The 21,674-nt window shown below is 35.6% G+C and overlaps 1 protein-coding gene and 1 long non-coding RNA gene across 2 annotated transcripts in view; both read right to left on the reverse strand.

Annotated features, from left to right (window-relative positions):
* The window catches only part of LOC107044978 (glutaredoxin domain-containing cysteine-rich protein CG31559), a gene marked incomplete at its 3' end in the record, with an annotated part of 119,712 nt that overhangs the window by 34,982 nt on the left and 63,056 nt on the right, over positions 1 to 21,674 (reverse strand). The window lies entirely within an intron of this gene.
* LOC107044986 lies at positions 16,469 to 19,527 on the reverse strand. The gene is made up of 4 exons (XR_001461393.1): positions 19,451 to 19,527; positions 19,263 to 19,328; positions 17,186 to 17,503; positions 16,469 to 16,780 (listed from the first exon to the last, which is right to left on the reverse strand). It is a non-coding gene; the product is annotated as an uncharacterized LOC107044986 (long non-coding RNA).

Genomic DNA, 21,674 nt, shown 5'->3' on the forward strand with positions numbered 1-21,674 from the left:
AAGCGAGTGATGCCATTCGCCACAAGCATAAAATGATAAAATTGTGTAGAGAAACCACTGAGAAAGCTATAAGTGAAGTACTCAAACCAGTTATAACTCCGCTCGAGAAATTAGTGGATCAGTCGGTAACGAAGGAATCTTCAAATAAGAAGCGAAGAAAGAGGAAGATAGCTGGTACTCCTGTTCGAATGCAGAAAGATATGGATAATGACTATGAGAGTCCTCAATATGAATCTCTAGAAGAACTCTCATCCGATTTAGAAAGCGCACACACAAGCACACGTGTGAAAAAAATATCCCCAATAAAAGCTATGACCCCAATTGATCGTATTTCATCAACCAATGAGGAATCCCCTATAGCTTCATAAAAGCTTCTTCAAACATATTTAGATCGATACAATACAGATCGTGAGAAGACTGATCTGGATACAGAATATGGTGTTCGTTCTTTGAAAAACAATATGAAGATTGGTGATTCTGTGGTCACTTTTCATGGAAATGCAATGACCCTCAAAGGTGAGGAATATACATTAACGCCTGGCCTAATTAAATTGATCTTTAAGAAGTCACCTAATATGAGTCTCATAACCCAAACTGATAAAAATACTTACGGTAATATCATACGGAGTACAAATGCTCATCGAATGTGGTACAAGCCTAGTGGAGCTATTCGAACAAGCAGCAGCATGAAATATCACAACATTATCGCAAATCTCATTGACTCCAAGAAAACTGGAACAGCTCTTCCTCATCATATGATTGCATCAATAAAACCTTAAAAAATGGACTATGTATATTGGGATGATCCAAATGAGTTGATGGATAGACTCCGATTGCTTATGGCATCACAATCAGCTGGAAATATGAGTCACATCAATGAAATTATGTCAATAATGGAAGAATTGCATGAGGCCGGCATTATTTATTTAGTCTGTGGGAATGATAATTGATCATTTGAAATATGAGTGTTGACGTGTTTGGACGTCAGTTGAATAAGAGTGTTGTGAGGACTTCCGGTAGTCGGGGTCCTCCAGGAGAAGGTTTTAAAGTTACTCCCGATGGACACTATGATATAGATCATCGCAGACTGTGTAATTTAGCTGATTCTATAGACGACTATGATGCGGTTTCCTTGAAAATATTGCGCAATATCATGAGAGAGGAGATTCGTCTTATGTATGATGTCACTGGATCTATGGGTGGGAGAATCAATGGAATTCAAATAATGATCCAATCATTTCAAGAAAATTTTTTGGCGACTATGAGACAAAAACGTGTAGATGAAGAGGAAGTACAAGAAGGGTTGGTTGATCATTCAAAGATCATTAGGCATTTGAGCGACGAACTAACAACATTGAAAGAATTTGTCTCACGTCAGATTCAGTCAATCCTTGATGGTCTGCAACCAATGATCACGAACCAATTGAAAAGAATTCAAGAGGATACACATCAAGACTTGGCATTGCGTAATTCTGAAATAATTGCTAACTTGGATGAACGTTTAATTGCATTGGAGAATGAACAAAAAAGCGGTAGTGGTTGAGGAGCTTCATAGACCAGCTCAAAGAAATTATCCACGACGGCATGTTGATGTGCGCAGACTGGATGAGACTTGGCAGGCTGATCTTGTTGACAATACTGCTTGTGCTCGTGAAAATAAGGGTTACAAATATCTTCTAACAGTTATTGATATTTTTTCAAAGTATGCCTGGGCTGAGCCGACTGAAACGAAAAATGGAAAAGATGTGACACATGCCATGAAGTCCGTGCTGAAACAAGGATGTAAACCACAGAAATTGCATGTGGACCGAGGAAAAGAATTCTACAACACTGAGTTTAAGACTCTAATGAAGGATAATGGTATCACCATGTATTCAACATTTAGTAATCTCAAGGCGTCCATATGTGAGCAATTTAATCGTACTCTCAAAGAAAAAATGTGGAAGCAGTTCAGTTGATAAGGAACATACAAGTGGATTCGTATCGTCAAGGCTCTGGTATAGACTTATAATAACACCAAACATGGTACAATCCATATGAAACCTAAAGATGTCACTGCTGATAATGAAAAATATCTTTTACGACATGTTTACGGTAAATTCCAAGTGAATCGTACGAAACAAATCAAATTCAAGGTTGGAGATAAAGTGCGGATCAGCAAATATTAGAATGTATTTGAAAAAGGCTATACACCCAACTGGACAACAGAAATATTTACCATCAGTGAAGTTGTCAACACTAAACCTGTGACGTATAAACTTATGGATTATGAAGAGAGACCAATTGAGAGTGGATTCTATCAAGAGGAATTGACTAAAGTGAAATATCCTGATGTGTATCTCGTTGAAAAAATCATCCAAAAACGTGGCAATAAAGCTTTTGTTAAATGTTGGAGTTTTGATAATTCCCACAATAGTTGGATCAATAAAAGTGATCTATGATTCCTTTAAATGAATGTACAGGGTGTCCCATAGTATGTGACAAAAGTCAATTGCGAATAACTTGAATACGGTTAAGTGTAAATAATTGTTGTTTTTTTTATTGTACACAGAACATTCGGCAAATTATAATACAATCCCTTCCAAGTGTCCGCCATCACATGTACTACAGAACTCTATCCTACGCTCGAAGCTGGTATAGATGCGCTGTATTATGTTTTCATCAATAGCTCAGACAGCATCCCTAATTGCGTCTTGCAACTCTTCCACAGTCGTCGGATGCTTTTCATAGCACTTGTCCTTGAGAAAACCCCACAGGCAAAAATTACAGGGATTTAAGTCAGGACTGTAAGGCGGCCATTCCATACCCCCATGGGCATACTTAGGGTATCCTAAACCTAACACACGAGTGCCGTAAACGGAAAAAAGTGTTTCAAATACACCAGTAGTCCTGTGTAGGGCGACACCATCTTGCATGAAGTAGAAATTCTTGACTAAATGATTTTTTCGTGCCCAAGGAAAGAAGTTCTTCTTCAAGAACTCACAGTAAATGTCAGCATTAATTTTCCGACTCTCGAGGAATTCAAGGAAAACACCCTTTATGGTAACTGCCACCCATACAGTAACTTTTTTCGGGTGTGAGGACTTGGTTTCAACGACGTAAGGTGACTCAGTCCCCCAAAAGCGAAAATTTTGTTTATTTACCAAGCCACCTAAGTAGAAATGTGCTTCATCAGAGAAGATGATATTCTGTGCCTTCATCCCCTTGGATTCAAAAAAAAAGTAAAGTTCTTGGCAAAATTCCACACGACGAACCATCGCTTCTTCCGTTAAAAATTGATGTGCAGAAATTTTTTAGGGATGGAAGTTTAAAAACATTTTTAAGTTACGGTGAAGTGAAGTTCTCGAGACTTTCAAGGTTTCGGAAGCCTTCCGAAGAGTATCATTTAGATATTTTTTGAAATGTTCTTCAGTTGTGCGGATAACCTCATCTGTGGTTACAGTAGGTGAAAGGCCAGGATTCTCACGCCTCCTATCGTCTAGTGTACCGTATTGATCAAATTTCTCAATTGACCTGAAAATACCCATGAATTGCTCGAAAAATGCGTAAACTTCAAAAAAAAAAGAAAAAAAAATTTTGGTTATCTAGTTCATTCACTCTATTTACCGTCTGAGACTCGAATCAGACACTCCAGTGTATGTGCCATACTTAGAATGAAATGCTCTTATTGCTGCAGTAGTTGAATCTCCTCTTCGGTAATATGATTTGATGAGGAATGTTTTTTGTTCGATGGTTAGGTTTTCCATTTTAGTGTTCTAATTCGCGAGCGACTGAAGTATGGATGAAATTAGCGGAGAGTCTCCACTTCAACCATATATTAGACTTTAGACTGCGCTGTCACCTTACGGTATACAACGCAATTTGCTTTTGTCACATACTATGGGACACCCTGTATATTATATATTACAATAAAAACCAGTGTTTATAAACAATACATATATTTTTTCACTTCATTTTTTGATAACCATGTGGTACAGTGTCAGTAGTATTGTAACAGAGTATCCTCTTATCATCATTCCAACCTAACGCTAATTTTTGTTGATGTACATTCTTAACCTCATGCTTTTTACTTCCAATTAAATACTGAGGTTTTACTAAATTCTCATTATCAAAAAGACAATTTTTATAATCGTAAAACGTGATAGTTTTTAAAGCTGACCCTTTCACTCCTTTGGCCCGCTTTTTTCTCCAATTTCCCCATGAATCTTGAAAATATATGATTTAGCTCGAAGACCAATGAATTCACTCATAATTTTTCCATTGCATTCATCTTTCATCAAACCCAATACTCTTTTATTAGCTCTTGGAATACCATACACATTATTTTCTGGATAATCAGAAGTATCAAATCCAGAAATATCACGTTTGATGTATTCATAAATATCTGGTACATTAAATTCGTACAAAAGGCTGTCTGTGTCGGTGGACAGTAATTTTGCTCGGTCACCAAAAGTATTCTTGACATATTCATAATGAAAATCGTAGATAAATGTCTTCGACAGATCGAGGATAGAACATCCGATATAAATAGATTTGTTGAAATAAATTTCGTTTCGATTCAATTGGATAATTACTAAATTTTGCTCTTCATCAAAAATCATACAGCTACGAAAATTTGGTTGAGCAATAAGAGCTTTAGCTCCATATCTTCCATCCCACTTTGTCACCAATCCACATCTTTCTGTTTTCTCACGTTTTCTACATTTTTCCCGAATACAGCATTATTCATCAACTTGAAAAAGTTCTTCTCGAACTCATTATTGGATTTTTTCCGCAGTTCTGAATTTAAATCAATATACGGTTTGAGCCATGCAGCTTGAGCAAATTTCAATACGCGATGAATTTTGGTCAATTGCATTCTCAACTTGAGACATTGCTTCAAACTTTTGTAATGTATTATGTAATTTTTTTTTTGGTAATAAAGTCGTCACCAACTTTGAAATTTTCTTCTGTGGTGGAATAAAATGTTTTGGACAGAGCGGTAAGTCTTTGTATAATTCATGGAACTCTCTGGGATATTCCAGGTCAACTTCAAGTATATATCCTATGGGGGAATCATCTGAAATATTATTAACATTAATCAATGATGGTTCTAACCACTCAAATGATCCGTACGGAAGGTACTGAGACATAGCTGCACCTTACAGATTGTTTACATAAAAATAGATCAAATAACTAACTTCTTTAGCAGAATCAAACTTTTCCCTCATATATTTGTTATTAGCACAGCTATAACGATTTGAACATTTAGCCACCTCTCCACGAATACCATTTTCAACGAACAAATGCATTTCAATATCCGTCAACAACTCAAGATTCACACCTGTGCATTTAAGCATGGCATCAAAAGCCAATCCAGGTGTTGCGAAATAGTGGAGAGGGTCGAGTTTGTATATAGAGAGACAACTGCGTCTAAAATTTTCAAAAATATCTGCCAACAATAAAACGTCTGTCTTTAGATATAAGTCAGAATATTCGTCTAATGATTTGATACCAAAGGTATTCCACACGTTTTGAGCATGCACATAATCTTCGATTGAAACATCCTCATTATTTAATTTTGAGTGAAATTTCTCTCTTGATGGTAATAGCTGCTCTTCCAGTTTATTCCAATCATCTATGTATTCAGAGGGAAACACACCCTTTCTGGTTAAAAGATGAAATTTTTCGATGTCATTATCCTAAAATTGCCAGGTTATGCGCTTATCTGTATCACTCAAATATGAAGCTAATTTTTCTAAGCTGCTTGCCATAAATCTAAACGAATCAATAAATCGCAAACTGGCTGGGGTACCTTCGACATGTTTTGTAAAAGCGATATATTTTTCTTTATTTAGTGGGAGCAAATGTAATGACCCGGGATATTTACTAGCTAAAATCTTGATTAAAAAATGAGAATCATAACTAGAAAGATTGTGAAATACTACTGGAATAACGCGAGAATTTTGATAGTTAACATTGCTTTTAGGATGCGCTGGACCGCGATATTTGCCTGTAAAATGATCATGATCTTGATGTTTCATTGCATTTTCAGTAAAGGGTTTTTCACAAATATGACAAAGTTGTGCTGTTTCGTATTCTAAAATTGGTTCAGGCGTAAGTGGTTTCATTGGAACATTTACACTCAAACAAGTATCTACCTCATAAGCTATTCGTTGTAATCCATCAATGAACCAATCGATACAGTCGGGACCACGTTTAATCATGAATTCTGATCGCGTATTATCAAAAGCACAGTGTAAATAAAATGCAACACTGTGTGGGATATGTTTCTGAGAGAGAGATTCATCCTCAATTGACTGGAGAATGCACTCAAGATCCGCGTATACAACGAATGGTACCATGTCTTTGAATTTGTAATTTTTGAAGTTTAGAATATTCATTTCTTCAGGTGGCAAAATCATCTTGCAATGATTAATTTTAAAGCAGTCAGCTTGATGATTGTAGAATGACTTTTCCTTGGAAAAATGACCCAAACATCGGTCACAAAACCAAATACGATGTTCGAAACTTGTAACTTGTGATCTTAATAATCGAGATAAATTGCGGATACAAGCGAAGTGATAAATAGCTTGCATATCAGGATCTATATGTAAGTTATTGCTCTATACGAGCAAATTAATTGTTGGCTACTCAGAATCTCGTTTGCTCAAGTAGACAGATACGATATCATCATTTTGAATATCATAAACATTTATCGATAACCCATTCATATGTTCGAACTTGGGAATATATTTCAATTTCATTGGAAAATCAATCCCTGTGTAAGTGAGTTTCGCCTGCGTATTTGGTAACGTAGCTGTAACATAATGGGGATACGAACTCGTTCTATCAAGATTTTGATTCGCAGGAGAAAGAGCAGCTACAACCGACCACAGAAAATAAAACTCATCTTTATTCTTCACGTTTATCACTGCTTTCTTTGACCGAATTTTCTTAGGCAATGGTATGTACGTATTCAATCCTGCCGCGAGTGGAACATATCTGTTAATGTTTATCATTAAATAGATCATTTCTGTTAGACTCCACCCAGAATCACGTTCTTCAAAATCCTCTATTTTTTTTTCATCAATTGTTCAGTGACATGTTCATTGAACCAGTTCTTGATGTTCGTGATAGGTAGAATGACTTGATTCTTCGCATTGAAGTATTTTGTTTCTTCAATGGTTTCACCATCTTTAAATACTTAGAATTTTGCTGCTAGCACAGCGTTCACTTTCAAATTGCCCTCTCTCGTCAAAGCATCTGTCAGCCGTCTCATTGTCAAAGTTCTAGCGTCTTTCAAGAAACTTCTGAGATCGTTTTGTCTCAAATTAATGATAGCTCCTGTAGGTATTCTGTTGTTAAAAACCGATCCCACATCTCTCCATACGACTCTCTCTTCAATTTTTGTTCGAGAAGAATCTCCAATAACTCCACCGTATCGTTGCTTCTTCAATTTGAATTTTTCACGACTAGCATGAATCGAGAGGATGGCTGCTTCCAACCTTCGTTTTTCACCCACAGAACACTCACGCTTTCTCAACAGTTTCCGATAAAGATTTATATAATGATTGCACCAACGTATCCAATGATCAGCTTCTCGAGCAGATACACTTTGAAGGGCATTCTCGAAAATTCTGATAACCCTCAAGCATGTTCTCGCATCCACTATTTTTCTTAATTAACAAAGAGACCACTCAGAGAATTGCTGAGTAAGATAATTCAATCAGTTGTGAGCGACAATGATTTGTGAGTGACAATGAACCGATATCATTTGATACCCACTAGTAAATGAATTTTCGTTCCCCAAGGAAGATGACAATCTTATGCTATTGGAGTCACTTTCCAGTATGTATTTCTGATGGATTGTTCACCCACAATCACTGCTGTTGACTTCGAACCCTCGTATATAGGGGATTCCAAGCTCAATAATGTGAAAAACAATTCTTGGAATTGTTTACTATCAGACCTTGAGAAAAAATCCAGAGGATTTCATCGAAGTTCCAGCTTACAAATGCAAAACGTTTGTTTTTCCGCAAGGTCAAATATGTGAAAAACAATTCTTGGAATGTTTTATTATCTGATCTTGAAAAAAAATCCAGAGGATTCCATCAAAGTCCCAGCATACGAATGTGAAACGTTTGTTTTTTGCGCTTCCTCCCTCTCTGAATTTCTCGAATATTCCATTGTTGTGATATAATGTCGCGTACTTACAGAAAACGTCTACACAAATATCAATTCTGAGAATTGTTTACTTCATGAACGATCTACGCCATAGAATTTTCTTGAACGATTTCTAGAACATATAAATACCCTCTGGCTACTATGATAGCTCAGTCTACTGCCCACTCCTCCGAGAGGTTTATTAACAAATAAATAAAAACCAGTTGTTGAAGAGTGCATTTTCCTTGCATCATAAAATACATCAAAAGCAATTTTTTCCAGAAATTTTCAAGGTAATATAAAAAAGTAAGTATTGAAACACTGATACATTTTCTTCTATTCTAAAGAGCAAACATAGATGATGGAATTATCTTATGGATGATGGAAAAATCATCTTATTCATTCTATTTTTTTAAACCAAAATTACTAATGAGAGGAAGAAACGAAATGCATCTTTCTGTGAGAGGATGAATGAAATTTCTCTCAGAGACTGTGCTGTTGCCAACCAAAAAAATTAATGCGTTAGAATTAAAAAAGTTCTACCCAGTAACTGGCATCAGATTAGCTAAAACTCGTTTTGGGATCAAGGCGTTGGCTGTTTTGGAGAACACTTTCATCATTTGGTTGCCAGGAAGGATTTCAAATGAACTGGTTGAAGATACAGCAGAGGTATTGACATGTCAACAAGCTGCTACTGACGGTATTTTGTTCATTCAATTTTTCGAGGGTAAACCCCATCCTTGTGAATTCAGCATAGTGAAGAAGGACAACAATTAAAAGTGATGCGACTCGTTTAAAAATCCTCATGTTAAAATTAAATCAGTTGAAAATGATTTTCTATTCTATCCTTTGTATTCCAGCTTTTCATGATATTTGAAAAAATGAATAAATTTTCTGGAATTTTCAAATAAATGAATAAGAGTTTTCATTTTTTCCGTTTTTTCTACCTAGAACTATCTTAAAAATAAATACATTCCATATGATTCTGGAATATTCAAAGGCAGGAGAAATAAAACAATAAAACATTTGACCATTAATTTTTTCGTTGGTTGTCTTCTTTCTTTTTATGTCTATCAATTCCATTGGTACTATACTTCCGAACGGATCCATAGCAATCACATTAAAAATGGAGATCATCAGCAATTTGGAAGTATGTAATGTTTGATAATTTTTTTTTCATCAGATCGGGAACAGGCACAAAATTTCGAATTATTTCACTATTAGATTTTCTCTTATCTACAATTTTTTTCTTATTTCCAAAATTTCACAACAAAATTTTTCTGATCAATCTTTTAATTCATCATGATAGTTATTTATTTAAACAAGCAGCAGAAAGAAAGAGTAAAAGATTGAAGAAAGCAGCAGAGCAAAAGAAGAAATGGGAACTGGAAAACACGGAGAGAATGAGGAGACAAAATCACGAGAAAAAACAAACGCCAGAATAGATAATAGTAAATAGTAAAATCATGATTTGAAGCGCTGTATACATACGAAATACCGCTGGTATCTCTACAAATTGATATCTCACCTATCCTGACAAAATTACCTGTGGGAGAACACATGATGATAATAAAGGAAGGAACGAAACTTGAACCCATTTTCAATACGAACTTTCATTGTCATGAGAGGAAACGTCTGCCCAAATTTCAAGTTAATAATAATGATATTTCAATTTTCACACGGGCTAGAGCGCGCATACGTTTTGATTGATCTAGATAGAGGACACTGGGATGAGTATTTTGAAAAAAAAAGACACATTGAAATGGTTGCGTAGTTTTTGAGACATAGCCCATAATAGGTTTTCAGGAAAAGTTGAATATCTCCAAAACTACTGGACCGATTGAGCCCATCCCCAATACCAGTCTTCTCTATCACAAGGAGAAGATTCCATCCAAATTTCAACTTGATATTATAATTTTTGCGAAGGCTAAAGTGCGTATAAAGTTTTTCATGAAAAAACAGATAATCGGGAATATTTCGAAAACTTAGTATGGACGGCTATATATGTTTTGGATGATCTAAATAGAGGACATTAAGACGAGTATTTTGAAAAAAGACAAATTGAAATTGGTCCACTAGTTTTGGAGAGATTCGCGAAAAGCGATTCACAAACAAATTGCTTTTTTTCAAAAACGCTTGGACTGATCGAGCTGAATCGTACACAGAGTTAGTCCTTAGGAAGACCTATAATCGTGCAAAATTTAAGATTTTTTGGAATTATTTTACCCCACTATTCTTTCAGTTTTCAAAAAGGACATTTGGCCCTGGAGGTGTTCACGTACAGACATGGTGCCCAAACTTCGTCTTTTTACGTTTCAGACCATTCTACATCGTTTCCAATCAAGAGAATTAGAGAATGTAAAAATAGGTCGATTGCAATGCGTCCCGTTTGGAAGCAAAAATGGGAAAAAGATTTTTGAGTGGAAAGTTCTAAAAAAAACAACCAGGCGTAGAACTCCTATCCGACAGAAGGCAAATGACCATTACTTTTTTTCTTATTATACTTTTTTCTTTATACCATAGTATNGGAGACAAAATCACGAGAAAAAACAAACGCCAGAATAGATAATAGTAAATAGTAAAATCATGATTTGAAGCGCTGTATACATACGAAATACCGCTGGTATCTCTACAAATTGATATCTCACCTATCCTGACAAAATTACCTGTGGGAGAACACATGATGATAATAAAGGAAGGAACGAAACTTGAACCCATTTTCAATACGAACTTTCATTGTCATGAGAGGAAACGTCTGCCCAAATTTCAAGTTAATAATAATGATATTTCAATTTTCACACGGGCTAGAGCGCGCATACGTTTTGATTGATCTAGATAGAGGACACTGGGATGAGTATTTTGAAAAAAAAAGACACATTGAAATGGTTGCGTAGTTTTTGAGACATAGCCCATAATAGGTTTTCAGGAAAAGTTGAATATCTCCAAAACTACTGGACCGATTGAGCCCATCCCCAATACCAGTCTTCTCTATCACAAGGAGAAGATTCCATCCAAATTTCAACTTGATATTATAATTTTTGCGAAGGCTAAAGTGCGTATAAAGTTTTTCATGAAAAAACAGATAATCGGGAATATTTCGAAAACTTAGTATGGACGGCTATATATGTTTTGGATGATCTAAATAGAGGACATTAAGACGAGTATTTTGAAAAAAGACAAATTGAAATTGGTCCACTAGTTTTGGAGAGATTCGCGAAAAGCGATTCACAAACAAATTGCTTTTTTTCAAAAACGCTTGGACTGATCGAGCTGAATCGTACACAGAGTTAGTCCTTAGGAAGACCTATAATCGTGCAAAATTTAAGATTTTTTGGAATTATTTTACCCCACTATTCTTTCAGTTTTCAAAAAGGACATTTGGCCCTGGAGGTGTTCACGTACAGACATGGTGCCCAAACTTCGTCTTTTTACGTTTCAGACCATTCTACATCGTTTCCAATCAAGAGAATTAGAGAATGTAAAAATAGGTCGATTGCAATGCTTCCCGTTTGGAAGCAAAAATGGGAAAAAGATTTTTGAGTGGAAAGTTCTAAAAAAAACAACCAGGCGTAGAACTCCTATCCGACAGAAGGCAAATGACCATTACTTTTTTTCTTATTATACTTTTTTCTTTATACCATAGTATATGGAAATATAAACGACCATTTCATTCATCACCATTCAATGACGAGTGGATAAAATAGCATAAAGAATAATAGTAAATTGACTAACGTATCTCATGTTGAAAGACTGTAATAATCAAAAATACTTATCAGGTCACACAAAAACAATACTTCCATTCGCAAGCAATATAAATTCCACTTAAACCAGATCTCCACATCGTCACTTGGAAAGAGTTGTCAGATGATCCATGAATCCATGCTATCGTCTAATTTTTTTAAAAATAATTTCAATATATTAGCTCACCGTCAGTGAATGCAATAAACATACTCTACAAGAGGTTCAAAAAATAGTACATTTCAGGGCTGTTGCTATGGGGTTTTTTACTCGCGCGGAGTTATTGAGCCGAGCCAAAGGCGAGGCAGACCAACTGCGTGAGTAAAGAAAACACATAACGGCAGCCCGGAAAATATTTTTCCGTAGTGATTCTCAATTTTTCAAGTTTGGAAAGTATGCTATACTAATTCCCAGACGAGAAATCGTGGGAAGCAGTACGGAAAAAAAAATTTTACCTTGTATTGAAATGTATATATACAAAAAATTAATCTGTTTCACACCACTGCACCGATGGCGTCCATTTAAAGTACGGACCTTTGGTATTATGAGAGATATATATACCATATTTCAACTTAATATCGTTTCTCCGTCACAAGTTATCAATCGCACAAGAACGAGAAAACAAAAAAAAAAAGAAAAACGAGAATATCTCCAAAAGTTTGTATGGACGGATATATATTGTGACGTAATTTCCTGAGGTTCACGGAACCCTCGATCCACTACGTAGCCCTTCGACGCACGACAACCCTGAAACAATAAATAAGTCGAGCGCCAGGTCGTTATTACCAGAACGACCACTGGAACTAAACGAACAGCCAAAAGCAAAATTTCCAGAATAATCCCAAATCCACTCGGGGCTTCCTCCACAGGTATATTTCCCCTTCCAGAGCGCCTTCAGGCTCCCCAAAACTCCGAAATTAACGCAAATTGATCAAACACAACGTATGGCGAAATCACCAAACAGGAAGTGAGGTTCGTTTTCCCAGCGACACCACGCTGGACCGTGAAAACGCGGCAACTACACTCATTGGCCGCTCGTTCCGTTCACTCCTCCAATCAGCTTCCAAACAACTAGACTCTGTCGCTCACATGGCCGAACCAAGTCCGTCGGCGCATGCGCAGTGACTTCTCAGACGTTATTCAATCAAAAACAATTTATCCCAGAGTATCAAATAAATCCAAATGTCCTCTGACATCCTTCCACATCATTCTCCAGACCATTCTGTCCCCAAAGGACGATTCAACTCAACCTCCTTCTGATCTTGGTGAAATCCTTCACTTCCCCTTCCACATTGAACCAGCCGGGCTCCTACATCACATTTCCCCTAGAGTTGCCCGAGAGCTGGCGACCTCTGGCAATCCAAAGACCCATGAGGCACTCATCACGAACTCGAAGTGTCTCGAAGTCCCTCGACGATTCCCGGAGACGTTACCACCTCAGCCCCACGATGTCGGCGCCAGATTCGATTCAAACAATACAGAAGGCGATACAAAACAAAATAATTAACAAAATATACTGAACCTCTCTCGTGACTCTCGCTGTCGGTTGGTGACTTCCCGTCTGGTGATTTTTAAATTAGAAACCCACACGCGAAACGGTCGAACACAGAAATGCTATTTGTGACGGAAAATAACACGTCATAATATATTTTCAATGATCTAGATAGTAGCGATCGAGACGGATATTTTGAAANAAGGCGATACAAAACAAAATAATTAACAAAATATACTGAACCTCTCTCGTGACTCTCGCTGTCGGTTGGTGACTTCCCGTCTGGTGATTTTTAAATTAGAAACCCACACGCGAAACGGTCGAACACAGAAATGCTATTTGTGACGGAAAATAACACGTCATAATATATTTTCAATGATCTAGATAGTAGCGATCGAGACGGATATTTTGAAAAAAGAAAATTTTTCATCGGTCAAGTAGTTGACGAGATATTTGACAGAATAGATTTTCACAAAAAATTGAATATCTCGCGAACCGGTCGATCGATTGGTCTCATCGAAAATACGAACCGTCTATGTTACAAAAGCTAGCAGCATACCGAATTTCAAGTCGCTAGCTCGTTTTTTCATTGACTTATCGTGCGTACAAGGTTTTTTTTTTATGAAAAAACGGATAAACGGCAATATCTCCAAACTTTGCACAAATCATTATAAATGATTATAAATGAGTAGTTCGAAAAAAAAAATTGAAATCGGTGCAGTTGTTGGCGAGATATTGCAGAAAAACGAAATTTAAACAAGTGATTATATCTCAGGAACTACTTGACCGATCAAGCTGAAACGAAGCACCAAAGCGAGGCTTATTCATAGCTATCATGAGCCGAAATTTCAAATTTTTAGTTACAAATTTCATCGTATTTATGTTGAATTTTCTAAAATTGAATCACCAAAAACTCGAATCTGCACACACATACATGCAGATACTCCCCTAAAAACATCATTTCTTTACGTTCCATGACGTTATAGACCATTTGCAACCAAAATTAGAGAATCGAAAAATCGACCAAAAAGAATGCGTCCCTTCGGAAGCAAAAAAGCAAAAATCCTTATTTTTATGCCTCAAAACATCTACAATCAATCAAAACTTTGAAAATCATGGACGTAGGTGTACAATAATCTAGACACTGAGTTTGAGTAGTGAAAATGGCATGAAACAGAAAAAAGGAGGTTTGTTATGTCACTGCTTTTTCTCTCTCTTCTGAATAGTTCCCGAGAGCAGATTACATAGTGGGGGTTTGATTAGACAAAGACAGAAAGAGATGACTAATGCAATTCTCTCTTCCTATTTGATACTCTTTCTTGGGTACACGAGACCACAATCTATTAGCACGATTGTAGTTCTATGCGTATGAAGAAGAACGAATTAATCTGTGACATATCCACGTCCATATCGGTGAATTCAAAAAATATAATCTTTTTTGATTAAAAAAATGAGTTAAATCATCATACACACATCGATAGCTAAATAACAGACAAGTGTATGTGGATAGGAAACGCACTGCAGTTACGCTTGTCTGTTATTTAGCTGTTGATATATGAGTTGATGTAGCAATTAATCTCTACTATTTAGAGACAAGTTTAGATCATTTTAGTTGTCAAACAAACTGACATATTTTAATTATAATTCAGTTAATTCCTATACCGAAAATATCCATGGTCTATCTCAACAGTTGCTGAATAAAATATTTATTTTTCTGTTAATTTACTACGAAAAACATGAGAATGTCATAGAAAAAATATTCAATGTCTCCACTTCAAAAACACAACACATTCGAGTGTAGGTGAAAGGGAAATAGTACATTAGAGTACAAGGGCACAAATTTCGTTTTCAACGAATGTGTAGTTTACAGGCCGAGCCGAAGGCGAGGTCTGTACACACATTCGTTGAAAACGAAATTTATTACCGAGTGCTCTATAATATTTTATGTCAAGTCGTGCGCTGCTTCGCGCAGCCTGCTCAAAACTCGACTTATTGCACGGCGCGACATAAAATAATGAAAAAGCTATGTTTTGTTTGTTTTTAGGGGTTCCAGGAAAGATGTTATTTTTTATTCTTCCTTAAATGTCTCAAAATGAAAACATATAGATTTTTTTTTTCAGTATATTGGACTTAATCTATCTTACAAGAAAAAATAATTGGAAAAATATCATTAATATCATCCTTTTGCTCATTCTAATAAAAGACAGAATATCAGAAATGCACCTTTTCCATTAAATAATACATGGAATGATATTGATGATGATTTTTCACAAACAGCTGCCCTTAATGAGGATATTTTTGATTATCCTTTCGTAGTGTAACTGTATAAAAATAAAAAAGTTATTAATACTAGCTGCAGTAATACTTTAATATCTCTGAAATAATCAAGTATTTTCCATTAGCTTCTTTGTTGTAAACAAAAACAAGAGCGCTAAGTTTCGTAAGTTTTGTAGTAACTGTGAGCATTTTGTTTGCAGGAACAGTGGAAGAAAATACTCGATAACATTTTTCGACGCTTGAGGTATATTTGAAGAGTCTTGTATCCTCAGAGTTTTCCATCAAAAAGATTGTTCGAGAATGTTTTAATAATAAATGTCAACAGTTACAAGAAATATTTGAAAAACGTTGGAAAACCTGTAGATTCTTCACATCTACAGTTAAAAAGAAATTATTTCCACTGGTTTAAGTTATTTGAAATTCTATGAGGAAAAAATAATATGAAAAATCCTACAAAAATTTTCATCAATCGTTTGAATCGAAATTCTTCATCTTATATTACATGACAATATTCAAAAGTATTTTCAGCATGATGAGAATTTTTTCACTTAAAAAACCAGTTAACAAACAGCTCTTTAATATAAAAAAAAATGATTATAGGGGAGGATGGGGCAAAGCGGCCCCCCTTCAATCGTCAATATTTTCCGATTCAATAATCCGATTGGGATGAGTTAGAGCTCGTTTTGAAGAATGAAAAATTATCTTCAAAATGAAGTTGAAACTGGGAATTTTCACAATGTCATTCACAAGTTATTGACAATTGAAGGGGGGCCGTTTTGCCCCACCCTCCCCTATATATTGAGAACGGATATGAACTCATGAGGCTATAAAAACCCCCCAGCATCTTGATCATACGAATAAATCATTTAATATTTTCATGATTTTTTGTGTTATACAAGTTTAAAAACAATATTAGAATATTGAAATATTGGGATATTATCCATCAACCGTATGATCCAATGATTTTTTTCATTAAGAAATAAGCCATGAAAATATTAATGATTGAGATAACTTAAAATAGTTAACGACTGATTTTTCATATAGCATCAATTTTGACGCATGAACAATATATGGAATAATTAATGATGAACCCCTCAACAGATCATAACGCATTAGTCTGAGCTGAATCTAGAAAAAGAAGAGATAGAAAAAATTATGATTTATTCAAAAAGTTACACCATTACATTGTTGGGGAAAATTCTATGGAATTTTCTCGACTGAAATTTCTCTCAAGATTTTTGTTTACTTCCTTCAATAGAGTAAGTTGTATAAAAAATTACATTCTTTTGATTTTTCGATAAAATATTTTCCATTGAATATTTTTTAATGGAAATTAGCCAAGAACTAATGAAAAAAGTTTAATTAAAATGTAGTACACTTATCTAACGAATTCGCTAGAATTTTCTATGGAAGTTGTTTCATACGTGAGACCTTTCTGATAACCAAAATATTTAATATCTTCCTACTGGATGGATCATACTGGAAAATTTTCCTCCACGATCATAACAACCGTGGATAGAAGAAAAATCTTACCACTTCTTTATGAATAATTGTTGACACGATTGCAACTATGGGGACAATTGCAGCAATGGTGAGCTACATGAGGTGGAAGTGGTGCTCTGCCAAATATAAATGAGGGACCTTCTGGGAACGTCCTCAAGATCGTGGAAACCTTAACGAGATTAACATAAACATTTATGTTTGGTGTAGCTCTATCATGGATGGCCATTGCAATGACTATGAGAAGAACATGTCTAGGGAGTGAAGCAATCCACTCATCAGGCACCCAAACATTTGGTGAAGTCAACGAATATCCTGCGCGCTGTTGAGCCATTTTCCTTCACATTGAACCTAACGAGAAAAGAAGAATGAATCAATTTCTTATAAATTTTTTTTATTTTTTTTATTTTTTCTGTTTCATTGGTTTTATCGAAGTAATTCTCGATTTGAAACCCCTCCTCTAGCCTGCCTCCCCTCCTTTCTTTTTCCTCTTATTGTTATCTGCGGTATCATGGCCGTCTTACACTTAGCTGTGCCCCATTCGAGCTAGGACTGCACGGAAAACCATGTAAAACCCCAGTCGCACAGCCGGCCGATTGTGCAGTGCCCTAATATATCCATCTGTCACACTGACTAGATGGAGACACTATGCCGCAACACCGTACCTACCGTCCGCAATTTTTGTGCGAGCGAGGTGTTCCTAAGCGGTCACCCATCCAAGTACTAACCCAGCTCAACGCTGCTCAGCTTGGATGTCCGCCGGAGCAACACCTCACCCTTCTAATCATTACAGTCGGTAATTTCTTATAAATTAATAAATCGAGAATTGAAAAAAAAATTGTTCGTGAAAAATTATAATTTTTTTCTATTTTGTAGAAGGAGTTTTCCTGAATGAGAAAGTGAATGCAACTCACAAGTTATTGTGAACGTATCGAGTAATTATCACTTGAAATTGTTGAGTGTATCTCAACAGCTTCGTTACAAAACGAATAATGGAAAAAATATAAATCTGTCAAGTTCGAATATAAACACTTGCAATGGAATTTCACACAAAAATCTTTACCCTAAAATTCAATAGATTTAGTAGTATTTCGTTATTCCTACGCAACAAAAGCTTAAGGGGGAACGTCGGTGAGTTTTGAAAATTTTCGGTAGAGCTAGGGACCCATTGTGCGATTTTTGATATATCATGGGATATGTTAAAAAGTGACCCCAATCGATTTTGCCCCATACATCCCCGAAAAACGAAGTTTTTCATGTTTTCAGCTACAAAAGTTTCCTCGTACCACAGTTTTCATCCGATTTACATTTTTTTTGTTTGAAATATTCATAAGACTCCCAGGAACAAACGTAAATATCTGTTTTACGATCCGTCAATTAGAGAATTGAAAAATCGAAAAAAATGAAAAAAAAAATTTTTTTTCTGTTCATAGCATTTATATTATGCTATGAACTGAAAGCAGTCTATCAGCTGATGAGAAGAAGGTTTGGGGGACAAAAAACCTCTATTGTGATAATTGAGCCAAATCAGATCAAGAGTGAGATCAAACCAAGAGTGAGATCATTCGCAATTCACTTTTTCTTCATCCCATTTTTTTTTCTCTTGAACATCTATTATTTAATACTATAATCTTCAACTACTCAAAACAGAGACTTTTGCGGCATAATACGAATGCTGTGAACAAAAAAAAAATTTGTCGAAATTTTTTTTCATTTTTTTTTTTTTTGATTTTTCAATTCTCTAATTGACGGATCATAAAACGTATACTTACGTTTGTTCCTGGGAGTCTTACGAACATTAAAAAAAAAATGTAAATCGGATGAAAACTGTGGTACGAGGAAACTTTTGTAGCTGAAAACATGAAAAACGTCGTTTTTCGGGGATGTATGGGGCAAAATCGGTGAGGTCATGATTTTTTCCACTTTTTAACATATCCCATGATATATCAAAAGTCGCTCAATGGGTCCCTAGCTCTACTGAAAAGTTTCAAAACTCACCGACGTCCCCCCTCAAGAGCAATATATTCACTCTACTGTCTTCAACACTTTGAAAAAATGAATCGATTGAGTGACATCAATGGTTTGAAAATAATAAAAAATTGAGGAATACCTAACTCTACACTCTCTCAGATTTTCTGCGTGTATTTAGGATGCTAGTAGGAGATTGTTGCATTCGCTGAAAAATACAAAAGAATTACTCTATAAAATCACTTATTTCACAATCCTAAAAACTCGAATCAAAATTAATAGTTCATAATCTTCACTATCACTTAATTGTTACTTGTAACGTGTACTTACACTCTCGATAATCCACCGGAAACATTTGTAATGGGTTACTGAGATGTCACTAATCCTCCCGCGAGCACGACTAATTAGTCACTGGTGGGATTGAAATGACGCGTCAATGCATCTGAGTGGGATATATATCCTACGATGGTTTATATTTTCAGAAGCGATAAGGATGGAGAGAGCCTCGAATCCTCTCGAATGTGAATCAGAATGAAAGATGATCCTTTTTTCGAGATACGTCGCAAGTTTAACATACTGACATGTTCAATTATAAAAAGAAATCAATACTTTCTGTGGATATCATTCAAATTTATGACTATTACAATATTTATACTGAAATTCTGTTTCAACATTGCGAACGATTTTTCTCGATGAATGCAAACCGACATTTCGAAGAAGTGTTTGTTCTCCTGAATTCCAGGAAATCGTTTTCGTTGGTGAGAAGATTCGAATTTTCTAGAAAAAATATTCTGTAATTTTTTATACCATACACCTTCCGGAAAAATTCTTTTATACTTTTGTTATTCCCCCAAACCAGCATGGAAGAAAATCTCAACTGAAAAATAAAATAGATGGAGACGGAGAGTTAATGTGAATCGTATCGAACGCCGACGACGAAAAATGATCCTTTTCGATACGTTACCAAAATGTCGTTCAACCGATACTGAAATAAAATGAAAAATGAAATTACATGAGAGAATGAATTCTGATATTGAACGATAATCTATAACTATTACACCATTAATTTGGAGAAGGATTACACTCCATGGATCCTTCTAGACGTACTTGAGACATTTTTCCGGGAATTGTTTATCCCTTCAAAGTGTTCGGGTTGTTTATTCCAAAGACACAATTTGTCCATTCCAGCACAAAAAGTGCGTCATATCGTTAGACTATAAAAGGCACGATCCTCCCCAAAAAATTTCAATTGTAATTCGACAGTCTATCAAATCAACACATATTGAATTCCGAGAGGCATGGAAGTGATTATTGACATTCAAGGCTTTCGGGGTGTATTCGATGAATTCATTGTGAAAGAATTGGCATACGTACATGTCAATACCAGCGACAATGGATACCAAGGACTAGAGTGGATCCTTTTTGCATCCCTTATTCTTGGGGTGCACTCCCTAAGAAATCATAGAACATCAACTCATGGTTGATAGAGCATTTTCATGGGATTCCGTAGAATAGTGATGACACACCATACGTAGACATGAAAAAAGGGATTCAGAGAATTATAAAAAACGTCACTACTATATACGTCAAGGGAGAATAGAAACAAAAGTTTCTAGATGAGATAATCAACTCCTCAAAACCTGTGATAAATCTGGAGGATTTCAAGTGCCCTAAATTATCGTCACTGGATTTTTCAGTGTGTCATCATCACAATGATGAGTATACATCACATTTCACTTGTGCTCGTAAAAATGTGGAGAATTTGAAGTTTTGGTTCCTGAAAAATTGCACGCCATCTCTCAGTCGTGCTTTAAAAATTTATTGTCAATTAAACAGTCTTAAAACAATGTCCGCTGAAGATATCGCCTTCTTTCCGAAGGAGTTCATCCTCAAGTTTGCCTCCAGTGACACTAAAGAAATTTGGGAGAAATTGCCGATAGAATATCGCAATAATGAGGAAATTGCTGAATGCCGCAGAAACTGATATGGAGGATTTTTATCGAGTTAGAAAAGAATTTTGGTGGCTGGACCAAAATGACAAATTCATTCCTGAACTAAATGCCAGATACTCAATTTACAAAGAATTCAATAAAAATAAAAATGGAGCTCCGAACAGAGTCTGAAGACACAACTTCAGGCCTCCATAAATTTTTTTTTCCTCATATATAGCTCATAATTTTTTTTTTTGACACTAAGAATATTCGAATTGAACTGATGAAGTAATTCAGTATTATCAATGATCACAGTACAAATATTGCAATTAATAAGAGAATTTTGGCTTTCGAATGTGGAACTCACTACAGAATCGAAGCCAAAATTCAAATGATGATAGATCAAACTCATTAACAATTTAGAAGTGCGCTTGTTTTTTTTCTTTCTCATTACGTTACTCGATACAAATGAATCCTCTTTTAATTTTTTAATTTTTTCTTTTTTCTTTTCAAGCGCAGATAGCCTAATACAAAAATTCACCTTAGTAATATTGTACGATGAAACGAACTTACCTGTAAGTGAAGTTCGATCGTGATTATATGAAGAGCCTCGTCGAGAGATT

The sequence above is a fragment of the Diachasma alloeum genome, unplaced genomic scaffold, assembly GCF_001412515.2.
Source record: "Diachasma alloeum isolate Michigan unplaced genomic scaffold, Dall2.0 Dall_scaffold_00857, whole genome shotgun sequence".
NCBI lineage: Eukaryota > Metazoa > Arthropoda > Insecta > Hymenoptera > Braconidae > Diachasma > Diachasma alloeum.